The sequence below is a fragment of the Sinocyclocheilus anshuiensis genome, unplaced genomic scaffold (genome assembly GCF_001515605.1).
Source record: "Sinocyclocheilus anshuiensis isolate Anshui unplaced genomic scaffold, SAMN03320099.WGS_v1.1 scaffold609, whole genome shotgun sequence".
NCBI classification, from domain to species: Eukaryota; Metazoa; Chordata; class Actinopteri; order Cypriniformes; family Cyprinidae; genus Sinocyclocheilus; species Sinocyclocheilus anshuiensis.
Window position 1 is genome coordinate 102,084 of NW_015541011.1, and position 14,961 is coordinate 117,044.

The 14,961-nt window shown below is 37.6% G+C and overlaps 1 protein-coding gene across 1 annotated transcript in view; it reads right to left on the minus strand.

Annotated features, from left to right (window-relative positions):
- LOC107690346 (tumor protein p53-inducible protein 11-like) overlaps window positions 1–12,636 on the minus strand; it is a 68,350-nt gene extending 55,714 nt beyond the window's left edge. Inside the window, exon 1 of the mRNA XM_016488646.1 lies at window positions 12,494–12,636. The gene's annotated coding sequence lies outside the window, so the exon portion shown is untranslated. The remainder of the gene's footprint in view (window positions 1–12,493) is intronic.
- Window positions 12,637–14,961: the final 2,325 nt, after the last annotated feature.

Sequence of the window (14,961 nt, forward strand, 5' to 3'; positions counted from 1 at the left end):
GGCATTCTGCCATGCCAAACCATGCACGCAGCAGCCGCTTGCTTTAGTTAAAAATAACAGTGTTCTGTGAACACTCTGTATGCTTTCATAAATGTGACCCTGGAGCACAAAAGCAGTCTTAAGTCGCTGGGGTATATTTGTAGCAATAACCAAAAATACATTGTTTCGTCAAAATTATCGATTTTTCTTTTATGCCAAAAATCATTAGGATATTAAGTAAAGATCATGTTCCATGAAGATATTTTGTAAATATCCTACTGTAAATATATGAAATCTTACATTTTTGATTAGTAATATGCATTGCTAAGAACTTCATTTGGACAACTTTAAAGGCGATTTTCTCAATATTTAGATTTTTTTTTTGCACCCTCAGATTCCAGATTTTCAAATAGTTGTATCTCGGCCAAATATTGTCCTATCCTAACAAACCATACATCAATGGAAAGCTTTCAGATTATGTATAAATCTCAATTTCAAAAAATTGACCCTTTTGACTGGTTTTGTGGTCAGGGTCACATATGTGTTTAATAATATGCATTTATGGTTTAATTACTACATTTTCGTGTCAATCCATGTTCATATTTACTGCAAACAATGCGCTGTTACTTTAATTCAGCGCTTGCAGCGCAGCAATAGACTCGGTGTGGAAACGATTTCTGCACTGCTGCAGACGCACCGCTGCTGAACGCACTGACTCTGTGCAACTGTGTGCAGTGAATGCTTTAATCCGTTAACATGAGCGCGGAAAAAATACGCACCACGAATGCACTGCAAACGGAGTAATGTGAACCTGGCTTTATGTGTGTGTGCTGTGAGTGTGCATGAGCGCTCAGTCTCCAGAAGAGCGTGCGAGCGCTGAATGTTTAATCACTGTCAAGAATTAAAAAGTAATGCAATTTATAAACTTTAGTGATGATGTGACACTGCCTCGATTGTGCAAGTGACAATTCCTGTGTCAACTGTGTAGCGTGCAGCTCGCTTATAGACAGATGCGATGCGGTGATTTGAAGCCATTGGCGTATTTTAAAAGAGAGTGCGTGGTGATTCACTCACGCTGTTTGTGAAATTACGTCTCACACAAAGGTTTTCAAATTACTTTATAAGTCATTTAATGAAAAAAAATATGAAGGCGAGTACCTCACCTTCAGCATTATAATTATTTCACCCGCGCCGGACAGAGACTGAGACGGTGACGCTGCATGTCGTGCCAAACCTCTCACGGCAGCGTCATCAGCTTGAGACCGGTTTTTTGAGATCTGCCTTTTTAGAGACCGCCGATCAAACATCTCAACGTGATTATCGGCCGATAGTGATCGGTAGCCGATCAATCGGAGCACCCCTAAATTTAAGTATATATTTCAACAAAGAACAATTTCTACCTATCTATAAAATATACCATAAAAATGTATTGCGGCCGATAGTGATCGGTAGCCAATCAATCGGAGCACCCCTAGTGCAAAAGTATTATAATACAGTATGAAAGGCTCAATCCAGAATGGCACAAAGCGCTTATGCGCATCCCGTGTAGGCCTGTCACGATAACTTTTTGTTGTGCGATATATTGCCCCAGAAATAATTGCGATAAGTGATATTATTGTCATTTTAAAGACCATTTTATGCCACTGAATATATAATCATAATGTAACAGCATAATAGGACTGCGGCTCTCTAGGACCGAACTTGCCTACCCCTGTCCTAACCCTAACCCTAACCTGCTTCAATTTTGTATAGTCTGCACAACAGAATTGCAGAGCCAGTCAAAGAGCATTGAAAGTACACATAACTTAACTTAGAAATCAAGCAGCGTGTTAATTTAACAGAGCTAGATACGTAAGGGTTAACAGACTGAAAATTTGAATCCGGTTAATTACACTTTATGATGATAAATCAAATGAATAATCGATCAAAATCAATGTTTCCTTGAATTAAAGGGGTCATATGATGCAATTTCAAATTTTCCTTTCTCTTTGGAGTGTTACAAGCTGTTCGTGCATAGATAAGATCCCTAAAGTTGCAAAGACTGAAGTCTCAAACCCAAAGAGATTCTTTATAAAAGTTAAGACTTACTTAAGTTAGTTAAGCCCTCCTAAAACGCCTCGTTTAAACATGCCCCCACATGTCTACGTCACTGTATGGGCAGATCTGCATAACACCGCTCCAAATGTTCACGCAAAGAAAGAAGGCGTAACTTTTATTCTCGCTGTAGTATTGTTGCCACCGCCACCATGTCGTGGAGATGCTGTGTGTTTCGTTGTGAAAGCAAAACTACTTTGTTTGGCCTTCCGAAAGAGGACGATATCCGCTTCGTCATGCCTAGAGCTGATCGCTGAAGAAATACATCAATTTCGTGCTGTGGATCGCCAGATCAGCTTTCACCGTGGATGAAGCGGAGTCCAGCCCGGGGTCGTCACATGCGGTTGCCGCAAGCCCGCCGGCCGCTCCTTCGTCGAATCCGCTGGCTGTGCTGTTCTCTAGCCTGCCGACGCTGTGTGTTTCGTTGTGAAAGCGAAACTACATTGTTTGAACTTCCAAAAGAGGACACAACTAGAAATCAGAGGTTAAATTGTATTTACAACACTGTTCCAGAACAGTTCAACCCAAATATTCAGATGTGTGCAGCACATTTTATGGAGGACTGTTTCCTGAACCTGCAGAGTAGCCTACAATGCGTCTGCGCACAAAGGCTGTTTCTATAAAGTGGGGCCGTTCCAACTTTGCAAAGACAGTCTGGCGCTTCGGACTCACAGCATGCAAGTACGTTTTTTATATTTAAAGAATTTGCCACTGACGATTCAAACGTGAGTACGATGAGCTTTGTAAAAATCGACACGTTTCAGAAAGGCGGGGCATAGAGGAGCAACAATAATGTACATTATGTGGAAAATAATGTGTTTTTTGAACCTTAAACCGCATAAACACATTGCATTACACCAAATTCACAACATAATGTTTTTTTTAGCAACATCATATGACCTCTTTAAGATAATTTAAGACTTTACAGACGTGTAAATTTAAGACTTTGAATGAATACACATTACAAAAAAAATTGAATTCAATTGATTTTTTTATATAATTAACTGAAAAGTTAAAATGAAAGAACTAAAAAGTAAAAATAATTTTAAATGATTCAATTAATTTAGACATCACAACATTATGTACAGTACAAAATATGTACATTTAACAGTGTTATTCAATTCTTTATTATACAAAATATTTATTATATTTTATATTTTTTTATTATAAAAATAAATGAAGGAATAAATTAATAAATAAATTAATACCTTGTTTTTAAAGATTAAAGTTAGTGTTGGATGAAAGCAAAAATAAATGTACAAATGAGAAAAATGAGCATGCACCATTGAATATGCAAACATATTCCAAACATATATCAGCTTTGTGTGTTGTGTTGTGTTGTGTTGTGTTGTGTTGTGTTGTGTTGTGTTGTGTTGTGTTGTGTTGTGTTGTGTAAATGGATGGATGGATGGATGGATAAATTCAATCTAAGCTATAACATTGCAGTGCTGAATATAAGGCTTTCTTTTCAAAGAGCTGAAATCATTTTCAGCAGCAACTGATAGCACAGATGCTTCTGAGCTGACAGAGCTTAAGTTTTGAACTCAAATATTCCTCTACACAGATGTCAGCTTGTCTGTGTCATGCCAAGCAAAAGCAGGTTGTGTCTGTAGACAGAGTACAAATCAAACCACGCAACGAATTCAATCCCAAACGGCACCCTCTGTAACCTGATAAGGCCACGCATGAGCTTCAGAGGCTTAGATGCTTTCGGCACATACTTATTCACCCATTTAGAATTATCTAGCCCCAAAATATATAACACATTGTTTTCTTCTAGCTTTAACCATATTGGAACCTTGGCTAAAATCAAAGGGATTGTTTTCAGTCTTGCAACAATTCAGTCTCTAAAGAGCCTGGGCTGCCTAGGCGTAGTAATCCAATCTGTGAGAAATCCAGGTGAGGACATCTGTTCATTTTGTGGCACAGTGGTGCCCTGCTGACATAACAGTGTTGGAGGAAATTAAACTAGAAGCTAAACTAGACCAACACTCTGAGAGTCCAATCAGTAAGAACACAGTATCCTTTTCTCTAAACAATCCACTTGTGTGACAGATACCTGATATAAAAATAAACACCTATATATTTTTATATAAACAGTATAAATGGTCACCACTTTTACTGCTCTATATGTCAGCATTCAATATTCTGTCCTGAAAGTGGTTTCAGAAAAACAACAGTTTAAACAAGTCACAAGCTTTCAAAATAAATGATCGTATTTGTAGCTTTTAAGTTCATGGCCACCAAGATCAAATACTTAACAGGATTTGGTTTGCATGCAGGTAAACAAATTGCCCGGATAATACAATTCTGGGCAATATTGCTACGCTGATATTACTATTTTAATGATATGGCCGACATTAAAATTGTATTCTATATTGTTAAAAAAAATTAAAATAATACAGACTAGAAATAAAGTTATGTTTTAGGCATCACAACAATATAATATATCAATTTTGAGACCAGTGAAAACTTATATTACTAAAGATTAACTTTAAGTGAGTGCTAAATGATGGAAAAGGTAGTCTAAAAATAAAAATAGGAAAAAATAAATTAATTAAATCGATACCCAATATCTAATAATATGGGACAATACCGAAAAATTAAAACTAACCAGCAATTTTGGCCAATAACTGAGATGGCACCAATATATCAATATGGCCTAATAGAATCATTCAAGAGTGACAATATTTATGATGGAAAGTCTATGTAAAATAATGAGGGGAAAAAACACAGCAATGCACTGTTGAAGTCAGTGTACATCAGTGTACTGTTGAAACAAAGACTTAAAGGTACAGTGTTTCATAAATCACCATCTCATTGTATTGTACCAAATGTGGTGGATCTAGATTGCATATTGTTCTCCTGGAACACAATACTATCCAACCAAGGCTCATAGGAAATATGTGACTCTGAAAACAAGAATACCTGAAATGCATTGCTCTATAGGTACATTTTGTTGCACTTTTCAGGTGACACATCCATAAGAGCCGCTATTTCATTTCCTTTATATCAAGCGAAAAATAAAAAATTCTCTCTATTGCAGATACAGGTTTTTTAAAATGAAAAAATGTGTCTGTGGTTATATTTTGCTAAATTATATTGCGCTGCTTGTTTATTTATTTATTTATGATCATAACGCCATGTCAGCAGCAATGGCTATATTCATGGCAAAAACAATTGCATCACTTAATCAATTCACTCAATATCCTTTCAAAATCGGCTAATGTTTACAATAATTTAATAATTTTGTCTTAAAGTCTATTGCACTGCTTGTAGCATGATAGTTTAAAAGTGAAATGTTCAGCGACTGGCGCTAAAAAGAATATCATGGCAGTTTGTGAAATGAAATTAAATTAAATGTCCGCCGATGGCGTTTTAGCTTCCTTCTACTAGGCTTTGAGGAATGTCTTGACTCGTGTTTCCCGAATGCTCCGCATCACAAGTGCAACACTGTAGCACAGCGGTCACCAAACTCGGTCCTGGAGGGCCGGTGTCCTGCAGAGTTTAGCTCTAACTTGCCTCACCACACCGGCCTGGAGGTTTCAAGTATGCCTAGTTAGACCTTGATTAGCTGGTTCAGGTGTGTTTGATTAGGGTTGGAACTAAACTCTGCAGGACACCGGCCCTCCAGGACCGAGTTTGGTGACCCCTGCTGTAGCCGATGAGCTACTAAACAGGTTTTTGCAGTTTTGCAGAAATGCAGCCAAAGTCACGTATTTCCACCGAGCCTGGGATGATACTATCTACAATCAAAACACATTAAAAAAGGTCAATGCAAAGCTATCAATAACAGCAACTGTGAATAGATTCCTGGAGGCCAGGAGGATAAAGTATTGTTTCGACTACAATGGATCATATCACATTTTAAAGTCTGTTGAGCACACCAAGATATCATATATGCACAATCTATGGCTGAAGGGAGCATACATTATTTGAGAATTAACAGCTCAAGTGTCCATCCCAATCAGACATTTAACTCAAGTGAAACTCTGCAGCCCTGAGATAACAGATAAATATGGAAACATAGAATCAAATACAGAAATAGAACAAATAAATATAGAAACAAAAAAGCTACAATACTTTATCCAAACACTATTAACATCAAATCATCTTTTTCACTGCAGCCTCTTCTACCAAACTGTTCATCATCATGGAATCACGGAATACAGCAACTGAAGATTCTTTGGTTTGAGTATCTGAAAATATGGTGCTGTCACAGTTTCACACAACAGTGCTTGATAAATCAACCCAGTGATGGAATAAGACAGGACAGAAAGCAGGTCACCATCTGCTTGTCTAGCCCAGAGTGCTGCACTCTTGAGCGGTTTTCCACTTTGCAGTGATGTTAAATCAGTGGTTCCCTATCCTGGTCCTGGAGAACCCCCAACACTGCACATTTTAGATGTCTCCCTATTCAAACACACCTGATTCAACTCATTAGCTCATTAGTGAAGACTCCAAGACCTCAAATGTGTGTGTCAGATAAGAGAGACACCAAAACCGTGCAGTGTTGGGGGTTCAGAAGTTTAGGTGCTCCTCGGATGCTCTCATGTCCCGAGTTGTGCTTTTAAATCGGAAAGTGAAAACAACATGGACACTCACGTTACTACAAAGATTTGTTGGATTTGTATTATTAGAGCTTTCCGACTTGAGTTCACGTGCGTTTTCTCAGTGGGGAAATTATTTTTCACGTGCGGTGTCGGTGATGATTAGGGTTGGGTACCGAAACCCGGTACCAATATGGCACTGGTACCTATGTAACTGGTATGTACTAGAACCGAATCAGAATGCAGATTTCGGTGCCTCATCATGCCTGAGCTATCAATTGAAATATTTGTCCTCTGGTTCTCCGAAATGGACGTAAGAAGCATCATCACAGGCACCGCACATGAAAAATTATTTCCTGACTGAGAAAATGCACGTGAACACAAGTCGGAAATCTCTAATAATACAAATCCAACAAATCTTTGTAGTAACGCGAGTGTCCATGTAGTTTTCACATTCTGACGTAAAGGTGACCTATTATGCCCCTTTTTACAAAATGTAAAATAAATCTCTGATGTCCCCAGAGTGTGTATGTGAAGTTTTAGCTCAAAATACCCTAAAGAAAATGTTTTATAGCTTGTTGAAATTGCCAGTTTTAGGGTATGAGCCAAAACGTGCAGTTTTTTGTGTTTGTCCCTTTAAATGAAAACAAGCTGGTGCTTCCGCCTCCCCTTTCAGAAGAGGGTGGAATTTCTAGAGCTCGCGCACCGGCATCATGCCATTGCCATCAATAACAAAACACTCTCACGCACTGAAAATGTCAGAAACTGCTTGTAGCGGTGTTCAGCCATATACTGTATGTTCAAAACGGTGTCATGCCGAATTCTGCACCCTGCCAAATTATTTATGAATTACACAGATGGGGAGCACGGCGCTATAAAAATAACAACATAGCTGGTCTCATGGTGCCATCGCGTGCTAACACGAACTTCATAAGTCCCGAATATGATTATGAGCTAGACAAATTCAAGCGGTCGATTTCACATTGCTTTCATATGCAATTTTTAACTACCACACTCCTATTCACGATCATTCTGGTAGCACGTGAAGGCAGCATCAGTGAAAACAGACAGACAATTGTAGCTTTAGCAACATTAGCCTTAAAGAGTGCCAAGAAGCTCGTTCAGAAAGGCAATTTGGAAAACAAACGCGTGATACTTACTTCTTCTAGATGGCATAACGTTAGCTGGATCACGAACAGTTGGCACTGCTCCATCCTTCAGGAGCAACTTTTGTGCAAAACCTGCTTTATACTGACACTCATTCACAAAGTAGTCCGGTGTAAAATGATTCGCACAGACGCAAGTTAATTTCTGTAGAGTTGAGGGAGCATCTTCTTCGAAAACAAAATTAATCCACCTCGTCTTCAGCGGCTCAGATTTCGGGAGTAAATGGAGAGAGCTATGTGGATTAATACATCCAGCAACAGAACACCTAAAACGCTTGGGAGACATTCTCGTCAGTGCAGCAATGGCGGACTGTGTACAACTCGCTGTGAACTCGCTCAGGGCGGTTCTACGTTAAAACGGCAGTGTCTGTCAACATTCGTGGGCGGGGCCTGTGGCTATTGTGACGTCACATTAGCACCAATGCTAAAAATAGGCTATTGGGAGACACTGCTTATTATTTATGGGGATTAAAAAAAAAGGAGGAAGAAAAAAAAAGGATTTTTATCATTATTGGGTGGTTGTGTACACACACTGCCAACACACATTTATGTCCAAACACCTTGCAAAAGTGAATTTTGCAGTGACGGAAATGTTATGCCCCTTACCATATTGTGATGCCTCGAGTGTTTATTGTCTTTGTTTTAACATTCAAAACGTTTATGTTATGTTTACTCAGTTAACTTACAGCTATAATAGCAATGCCTTTGTCCATATAAGGGATTTCCTGAGTTTCGTTACTTCTATGACGGAATATGTGGATTTTCTGTGCGAGGGCGCCCTCTGGCGTCCAGTATGAATTAAACAGACATCATGTGTTTATAGTGCTAATGGCCAATTCATCATTTTTTGGGGAATTTTTATTTATTATTAACCGATTTTAAGTATCAGTTCAGGCACCGTTTAGGCATCGGAACCGTTTTTTAAAGGTTTTTTTTTTTTTTTTTCAGTATCTAAAAAAAAAACAAACGATACCCAACCCTAGTGATGATGCTTCTTACGTCTGTTTCGGAGAACCAGAGGACAAATATTTCAATCGATAGCTCAGGCATGGCACCAAAATGAGGCACCAAAATCTGCGTTCTGATTCGGTTCAAGTACATACCGGTTACATAGGTACCGGTGCCATATTGGTACTGGGTTTCGGTACCCAACCCTATATTTCATGCAACTCACTGTAATCAATCTTAGACTAAGCTTTGCACACAAGAAGAAGGTATATTCTTCCATATTTCCTACCCACAGAATATTTGGCAATTCTGGTCTTGTGTACATATGATCTGGATTTAGATTTCAATCACCCTGCCCTTTCAAGCCCCCTATTTCAAAGAAAGCAAGTGGTCAGTATCTGCACTTTATTTAAAATGCATAGCCCCTGCTTCCTTATGTTACCATGGTAACAGAATCGGGAAAAACAAGACAAGGTTTCTTCCTCCTCTGAGTAATAAATTCCCACACATTCACCGCCCACACCTGTCTCCAGAACAAAGATCAAGAAAACACATGTCACTATAACCGCTGCTTTATGCTTTGATTATCAAAAACGGCAGTGGCTCAAAAAGTGCTATGGACTTTGGATCACTGCAGCATGGGTTTTCTCATAAAACTAGTGAGACAGGCCTGAGGATCACCATTCACAAAATCTGCATGAGGAATCACCTCAGGCTGGGAGACCACGATGGATATTTGAGTTGAACTGTTACGTAACAAACCACACAGAAACCAATGGTGAAAAAAGGACTGTGGGCACTATTTCAAAGGTGTGAACATGACGGGAAATGAGGACATAAAACAGCCAGACATTACCAAAACATTTCCTTGCACCAGTCCTTGTCTGTGCGTTTCACTAAGGCTGTAAACAACAATTACTCTCTGACCTTAAGAAGAGCAAGTAGCATCAGACAGGGAGCGGAGATTTCCAAGAATTCCTTTACAATGCCAAGAACATGATTACAACAAGACTACTGATAGTACAGGTGCATCTCAATAAATTAGAATGTCGTGGAAAAGTTCATTTATTTCAGTAATTCAACTGAAACCACAACAAAGCTCAATTGCTGGTAGTTTGAGAGAAGGAAAAGGTTCATTGTCTTTGTTGTCACAAATATGTGGGTCTTTTCCAAAAGCTTCTTGCATTGGAATAAGTATGCAAAGGCTTTTTTATATTATTATCATTTAAAATTCTGCCCATGCTTCGCTTGAAATCTCAATCTGTGCAAAGACAGTGGTTTTCAGAGAGTAAACATTGCAGTGCTGCAGAGTTCCAAACGCCATATTGATTTAGCATTTAAAAACATATTCTAGACTGTTCACATGATATTATTAATCTCTGTACTGCTGCCCAGTAATCATCAACAGATTAAAGTCCAAGCATTACAGTATACACATGCTGTTAAAAAATAATTTACTGTACAATTATGAAGATGACTTACAGAAGGGTAGAACTCTAAATCAAACACTTCAATAACAGCGTCATTCCACAAAAATGGTGCCTTTGTATCGATCATATTTGTGTGTTATAGCCATTTTTCTTCACATATCAACAAAAATCAAGTAACTTTTCCTTATGAGCCTTTCCTTTTTGGCTTTTTTCCCCCAGACCTGTTAACTTCTCCTTAACTAGCAATGCATATTTTAATCTGGAAAAACAATGTCTGTTTGTTTTTTGGTGATATTATTATTATTTATATTAGCCTATATCATTATGTTATTTATTTAAAAACACTAATAAAAAGTCTATTATTATATGAAACTTCATAAATAACAAACTTAGGATATCAAATTAAAGTATTTTACCTTAAATTGCAATCCCTGTTATCATGATTATTATTAAAAAATTATTATTTGGAGAAAGGCATAGGGGAGAGTGGGGACGGTTGCAACATGGCTTATTTCTTCAATCAGGAATGAGCTACAGTGATCATATTCATACTACACATGCTCAATCAGCCCCTCATCCTTCCTGGATGAAATCAGGCACATGTGACCATTCCTTCTACAAATAATAATTTTCATGGTAAAAAAGTATTTTTTTTAATCATCAGATTTTTTGTCATACTGTCTAATTTGTTTGCGTGAAGCATTGTAAAAACATATGATTTATATCTGTGTTTTCTTAGCTTCTAATAGGCATAGTTAGCATGTGTCAAAGATATTGTGTCAAGCTAATATACCACGTTTTGTCACGGCTGTCAGTGTGGGGACAAGTTGCAACACGTTGTTGCAACCGTCCCAAAATTCTGTCCCTTACCACAACATTGATGTAAAAGCTTGCCATAACATTACATAATTGTAATTTTATGGATTAATAAAGAAGCCCTTTCAATAGTTAGGTATTTCTCCTTTTTTATTTAAAGGGGTCATATCATGCGATTTCAATTTTTCCTTTCTCTTTGGAGTGTTACAAGCTCTTGGTGCATAAAGAAGATCTGTAAAGTTGCAAAGACTAAAGTCTCATAATGTTCTTTTTAGCAACATCATATGACCCCTTTAAGTAAAAGTGGACTCACTTCAAACGTGGACTCAAGTTAGTTCCATAAAATGGTAGATTTGTCTAATTTGAATTTTTTTTAAAAGTAAGACTGATTACCACTGTTAACTGCTAGTTGGTCAAACTAGTTCTTAAGACAGTCTTAAGATAGTGGCTATGTTTATGAAATGGTCTCAGTTCAGTAATCTTTATGTTAACAGAAGTAGGCTATTATTAAATTTCAGTGTCTTGACTCTGATTAAATTAATATTTTGTAGTTCAAATGTATTGTATGAATGTTGCAACTGCCCCTGTGGACTGTTGCAACCGTCCCCTGTTGTGGGGTCAGTTGCAACATTTGACTTTGTCTATTCAAGTATAAATTGTATGTATATAATCATATGTGCACGTGTTACAGCAATGTGGGTGAGTAGCTGACTGACGTGGCTTTATTGTATTATAATTCTGGCTTTCTAATGCAAACAGTCTCTGAGAAACTAAAGCAAATGCAAGAAGTGTTGCAACCGTACCCACTCTCCCCTATCTAGGATATCACAACAGTTTTTCCGCCATTTAGTTTGACACGGTATATTTTAGATTTGAGATATTTCCAAAAATCTTTCAAATCTTTAAATTTACTTTAAAATCACCTTCTCAGCATGAAAAAGATTCATATTTGAAGACCGACCCTGAAGACAAATAATAACACATAACGTTAGTCAAAACTGTGCGCACTTACAAAATGTAATGCGAGGGAATCTCTCTCACCGACCTCAAGCGCCGCGCGAAACGCACCGGTGACTATTGTTAACGTTAGAAATGTGACTCAAGCCACTCAGTAAGTGGGATATTGCATAAAACAAGTCTTGCCAATCCAATCTTCCGTTTGAAAGGAGGTGCTTCTTAAACGAACGTTCTTAACTGTCAAACCAGTGTCAGTTTAGTGGAACAGTAAGTTGTCGCGCTGTTTGTGTGCTCCATTTACTTTTTGTACGCACATTTTGAGCGGCATCAAGCTTGGTCCGTTCAAGAGTGAATTAAAATAAACTTCCTAAAGCACAAATGCGCACTCTTGCCTGCGACACCGCGTGAGTTTCACTACTAGGTTTGCTCTGTTATGAGTCAAATGAAAGTAGCCAGTACTTCTGTGTATAACTATGCGAGATGGATAGGTATAGCAACCGCGCAAAGATATTTAATCTGTAATAAAGAATCCAAAAATGTATATCTTTCTCACCATTATAGTTGAAAGAAGCTTCTGAGGTTTTCTGCGATTCTGCTGCGCTATTTTCGGTATGCCGTCCGATTATTGTCTTGATAAATTTGCATTGCAGCGCTCTTTGGCTTTGCAAACAACCAAGACCCGACGGATCTATACATTTACCGTAATGTCACGCATACACTTTAGCAGCGCAGCACTGCCTACCGTAAATACGCAGAGCGCTCGTGTACACGTGACAGGCAGATTGCTCGCAGAAATACGAATGAATGGAGCCTCTGCCTGCTATAAGACAGTGGCTGAACAGAATAGCATTTGATTCATATTTCTGAGATATCTCTATCTTTAAAGTCTGAGAAATGGTTTTGTAAAGTTTTCATAGCTGAAAGAAGATTGTAAAATAGTGTTGACTTTCAAACACAAGGATGATTGAAGGGAAACAAATATTTAATGATTAAATCGTTTAAAACACATTGGTCAACCAGCAATCACAATATTTAAGGGGGAAAGTGTCCCTTTCAATGTCTATAGTGGTTGCGACACTGCTTCCAAATGCATTTCAGACACATTTTTAAATATGAGTGTTGATAAGATATTATAGTGCAGAAGTGTCATACATTGAGGCAACAAATTGCTTATAGGCCTACTGCTGTTTGAAAGGCAACCATGCAATCAAATTGTTTCTTTAAAGATGGCAAAGAGCTGAATGTGGTTATTGATCTGAAGGGACCTGATGGTTTCAAGTGGTGAGGAGTAGGTGCCATAAATGTTCTGTTCATCTAAATAACCTTGTGTCTAAAATACCTCAGTCTGATAGCTTACGTGCTATTTGCGATTAAACAAATATACACGTGAGAATTGCTTCAGCTGTTGACTCTAGTAAGAAAATCTTCCACAGAAGAGTAAATGCATGCATTGTATAGTTTGGACATGAAAGCAGTCCACATAGAATTCTGAAGTAATCTCATGAGACACCAACCCACACACTCTTTAAACAGAAATGTCTTGCCAACATAATGTTCAATATTTAAACATCCGTATACGCCAGCAAAAGGGACAAAACAAAACTCCACGTTCAATGTCCTCGTTCTCCCAGTAAGGCATGAACTTGAATAATATTATAAGCATGTCATATCATTTTGTGAGTTCTGATAACCGTTTGTGAGTGAAATTTGGGCATTTTACCCAAGAATCCTTGTAAAAAATGTACTGTTTGCTAGCTAGAGCATGTTGAGAAAAGAGTATTATATTAATACTGATAGTTTACTTAACGGTAAAACACATTTCCTCCAACTGAGACATTCCTAAAAACATTTTGACCCTAGTATTTTACTTCTGAATTTAAGGGAAGGAATGAAGTGTCCCACAGCTCATTGTTGAAAAAATGTAATCAAAATGCCAAAATCTGTGTCTGTCCTGTTAAAAACAAGTTTGTAAGTGGTCGGCTACATGAATGTTGTCTTTCTTGGTTCTGATTTCTGTCATAACTAGGGTTTCTCATTACTCAGGGCAATTAAATTGATTAGAAGTATCCTAAGACTTTAATGAGAACAGTAATTTGCACATTCAGTTCAGTGTCATGCTTCTTCCCACTAGAGCTGGATTACTGAATCTAGTGCAGCGTTGAGGGTCATTACATTTAAATGCCTATTGTTTTGTATTGTGAAAAAATTTGCATGCAGAGACAATTATGAAGTAATTTATTAGACACCTAAAGGAAGAACATATTTGATCAATCTGAGCTGTGCATTTCATCTCTGAATGAATTTTTGCTGCATCAAGATTAATCAAGGTATTCAGTTAGTCTATTCGAAACAATAGCTTATTTTTGTGAAGTACAGTTTAATTCTTCTTGGATTTTGATTGACACATTGGATTTTGCATCAAGATTAATCAAGACATTCAGTTTCTAGTCTACTATTGGAAACCATAGCTTATTTTCAAGAAGTACAGTTTAGTTTCCCGGACTGTCCTTAAAATAGGCGTGTAAAAGCTATGCAAATAGATGCAGCATTCATATACTAATTAAATATGATTCATCAGACCTCTAAAGCAATTTCAAGACTTTTCACTTCATGTAATTCAACTTTGGGTATACAGTAGTTAATCAGATTGTCAAGATGTCTGTCAGATGGAAAATAATCAGTCATTTTACAGACAGCATAAGATAATTCCACATCATTTTTGCAATAGTCTTGGAAAAAAGGCCTCTGTAAGAAATCATATCAATAGTTTCCTTTGATGAAAACTAGCTCTGAAAAACAAGTGTTAAATGTGTTGATACGGCGGTTGTTAAAAAGGCACATTACAAATACTGAGTGAAAATAACCAATATTCATTACTCATGCAACATTTTTACATCTCTCTAAGGATAGAGGCATTTATAAATGTCAGATGCAGGCTTTTGTGAATAAGAGAATATGAATATCAATTAATTCTCACATCCCTTCATCACATCTTTGCTGTGTAGCTGCTCCGATGGTGTT